Source organism: Pteropus alecto, unplaced genomic scaffold, assembly GCF_000325575.1.
Source record: "Pteropus alecto unplaced genomic scaffold, ASM32557v1 scaffold3, whole genome shotgun sequence".
Classification (NCBI taxonomy): Eukaryota; Metazoa; Chordata; class Mammalia; order Chiroptera; family Pteropodidae; genus Pteropus; species Pteropus alecto.
In genome coordinates this window covers 59,205,573-59,209,686 of record NW_006442484.1, presented here as the reverse complement: position 1 = coordinate 59,209,686, position 4,114 = coordinate 59,205,573, and the positions used below count along the sequence as shown (strand labels likewise).

General features: G+C 31.2%; 1 pseudogene; it reads right to left on the bottom strand.

Annotated features, from left to right (window-relative positions):
- Positions 1 to 453: 453 nt before the first annotated feature.
- On the bottom strand, positions 454 to 580 carry LOC112470646 (annotated as a pseudogene).
- Positions 581 to 4,114: the final 3,534 nt, after the last annotated feature.

Genomic DNA, 4,114 nt, shown 5'->3' with positions numbered 1-4,114 from the left:
ACCCTGCATACGATAAGATTTGGGTCAATGTTGATCTGTATGATCTTATTATTGTTAATAAATAAGTGAAAAATGGTAGAGTGAAAGCATAAACTAAAAAAATATAATATACAGATATTTCATCAGCACACGATTGTGTTTTTTTTTTAATTAGAAAACAAACTAGACTGTTTAAAAAGTTAGATTAAGACACATATATAGGCATACCTCACTTTATTGCACTTAGCTATATTGAGCTTCACAGATACTGTGTTTTTTTTTGTTTTTTGTTTTTTGAGTTTTTTTACAAATTAAAGGTAAGACCCTCCACCAGCAAAAAGATTAGGACTCAAAGAAGGCTCGAATGATGGATAGCACTTTTTAACAATAAAATATATATATTTTTTAGGCGAGGCAACCCTTGGTTGACCTCACAAATTGCAAGGACCTTGTCAGCTTATTTTTTATTTTTTACAACTACAGCACCTGGTCTTCCTAGGTGGTCTCCCATCCAAGTACTAACCAGGCCCAACCCTGCTTAGCTTCCGAGATCAGATGGTCAGATGGGATTGGGCTTGTTCAGAATAGCATGGCCATAGACAACAATAAAATATTTTTAATTAAATTATATACATTGTTTTTATTTAGACATAATGATATTTCACACTTAATAGATTATACTATAGTCTGAACACAACTTTATATGCAATGGGAAACCAAAAAATGTGTGTAACTCACTTTATTGCAACATTTATTTTATTGTGGTGGTCTGAAACTGAACCCATAATATCTCTGAAATATGTCCTTTAGAGAAATTCCAAAAATCACTTATACTACCATTTTCTGCAAAATTTAACATACCTACAATTCGCATAGAGGAGAAAAGTTCTTCTGGGAAAATTTGACAATGTAATTCTCTCAAGAAGTTTGGTGATTGTAGAGTATTTTAAGTAATGTTGGAGGGGGCACTTTTGCTAAAATGTAAGCTATCACTGTCCATTTAAATCCTGTACATCAAGAGCAATTTTCAGTTCCTCCTCCAGATGAGTCTTGGGCTGAATGCTCTCAAACCTCTGCAGCACTTACAAGGTAAACATGATCTCTTCTCCTACAGCTCAGGTGCTGAGGGCTCTGGTCTGTCTCCATAAATCAGGGCTCTTAATTTCCCTAGCATCCATTTTCATCCACTGATAAAAACAACTAGAGAAATTTCCTATCTCCTGTTGTAACTCCCAGGGAAAATCCTAAAGCAGTTTAACTTGGTTGAGATTATTCTAGTGTTTCTGGATTCGTTCTTCTAGTTTTGCCTCAGCACGTAAATGAACAGTCTTCACTTCCAACCTACACAGAGATTGGACTTCAGAGTTTTCCCAATTCTTAGTTTTTTCTTTCCTCCTCTCCTTCACCTAGGAGTCCCATGGGTTCTTCTTTTAGTTATGCATATCTTCTCTCACCCCTCCAAGTGTTACCTGTCTTCCCTAGAAAATAGACAGTTAAGGTATCTTTCAGGATTTTCCACATGAGTCATCTTTCTCGAGAAAATTAAGCTCCTTCAGAAATTGATCCCCCTTCTACAACAAAAATCTTACCAATCCAAGTAACCAGTCAACCAAACAAAACACCTTTGCCACATTATTTTACTGTTTTCCTCCCCTTTAAAATACATTCATTCAAACAATACTTTGTATGTATTGATATCCTGTGTAGATTTTTAATTTCTTGAAAGATAGAAACTGAACTATATGATTATTTACTTTCCATGTGTGCTCTTAAATATTTGCTAAACAAAAAAATAAGTGTGAAGTCCCTGCTTTTTGTTGTTGTTGTTTATTTGTTTGTTTTGGTTTTCTTTTTTATGAAAACATAAAGCCTTGGTAGAGTGAGGTACAAAGCTACATAAAACTGAAAGAATAAGAGTAAAGAACACGTGAATTCTGTATCCTCAAAAGTTATAGAGTTCTCCTTGAACTATGATTCTGGAAGATATATAAACACATTGTACTCTGAGAAACTTAATTAAATTAAAGATATTATATTGTATAATATATGATAACAGAATTTCATAGAAGACATTCTCAATTTTTATTTCAAGTAAAATATTTGCCTTCTAGTTTTAATCTCTCACACTGCACATAACTTTTTTTGAAGTATATAACTTTTGGTACTACTGAAAAAGGGCACAGTGTCCTTTTAATCATGATCATATTTCTTCCCTCTATACCTCAGAGAAGACAAGCTTTCTTATGTATAAAGGGGTTTAAATCCTCAAAATGTTTTTTGTGCTTTCATTTTCTTAATTTCTAAAGTGCTCTTTACAAACTAAAAGACACTCTGTTACTTAGCAATAATGTAGATGCTGACCGTAACAAGTAGTTGATAGTAAAAAAGCATTCTAGGTAATGGCATAAACATTAGCACATTAAGCATTTATTTTTACTTGCATACTGATTAATAAATCAGTGATACTGTTATTAAATTGAGGCTTCTAATAAAATGACAAATTGAAAGGCGAAGAAAAACATACTAATGGTGTTTGATTATATGATTTCTTATACATAAGCAGTTCATTGCTAAAGAGAAATAATATAAATCCTACCATTTGTGCTGGTAAAGCAAAAAATTTGATTTATAAACAATTAAACAAGTTCCAGTTTAAAATAAATATATCAGCAAGTTGCATATTTATATGCCTATTATTTTTTTATGATATGAATAGAAAAAAATATTCTGTGTTTATGCTGATGTTATAATAGTATCTGTTTTTACTGCTGCTGATATCTATTTATTCCTGGGAATGTCTCTCATTTTGAGAAAACATAAGTATTTGTCCCTACCCTCCCACCTTACTCCTTATGATGCCTGAATTAATTGTGTTTGAAATGTTTTATTTACTTACTTTTAGTAGATTTTATTCCTCCTAAAAATAATACCGCTTTTAAGAAAATAGATGTAATCGCCATTTATTGGTCATATTTAGTAGATAATTTGTATTTTATTTTAGTTCTTTCTCAAGAATTTTTACATATTAAAATTTCATCTACAAACCATATAGCTTGACTTTTGATATCAATTGTTCTTGAAAGTTCTTGGCAGGTAATGATTATGGAACCTATGTTTAATCTACCTGGGGTGCATTATGTCAAGGACAATACAATCACTCATCCAATACAGACTCTAATAGGGTTTATTTTTAAAAAATCCTATTGAGACTAATTTTCAGCCAGATTTTTACATCTGTCTCCCTTCTTCTCACTTCCACGCATGTATATTTCTTGACCTTTGGTAGCTATCTCTCTATACACTTATGACCTTGCCTACCTTTAACAATTGTTTAGATCTTATCTTCTCCTCGAAGCTTTCCCTGATCAACCCTACTGATCTTCAGCCATTCTATTCCCTTTAGCATCTCATTAACACTTAAACATAAAATTTAATAAGACCATTGAATGATTATGCCCACATTTCATTGGATGTTGCCTTGTAAGTTTGTCCTGCCATCTTCATTTGGAGTATAAATTTTCATATATTGTACCATAATAGTTCATGATTGTAGTGGTTATCTCAAGCCAACTCCCATATCTTCTACCTACTGAACCATGACTCATTATTTTCTGTGTAAAATTGGACTCTAATTAGTATCTTTAATGGTGTCATCATTTCATTAAAAATACTAAGCTTGAGTTGAAGGATAACATATAGCATGTTTGTTTCATAAACTCTAGCTTAAGTAGGTTGTCTCATATTCTTAAGAATATGTATATTGATAAGTAGAAGAAATTCTAAAGGCAAAGACTTTATAAATGTTTATAACTATTTTATAATACTTACATACTTAGTCATTTATTTTTAATCGCTAATTAATTTATTAACTCAACTGATTTTAAAACAAGACATAGTTTAAAACTCTTTCCAACTCCTTGTTTATAGTTGACAAAATCAAGTTCTAGAAAATGTTAGGTGACTCAAAACCATATATAGGAGGTAATATTTAAATACCGTACTTTAAAGTTTCATACGTTTCTTTTAGCTAATATTGTTTTATGAAGGCAAATTAATTTTCTTTAAAGTAAGGCTTCTAAAAAAGACTGCAAAAAGATTTAATACCTGATATTATTTTAAATAAATAAATAAGTAA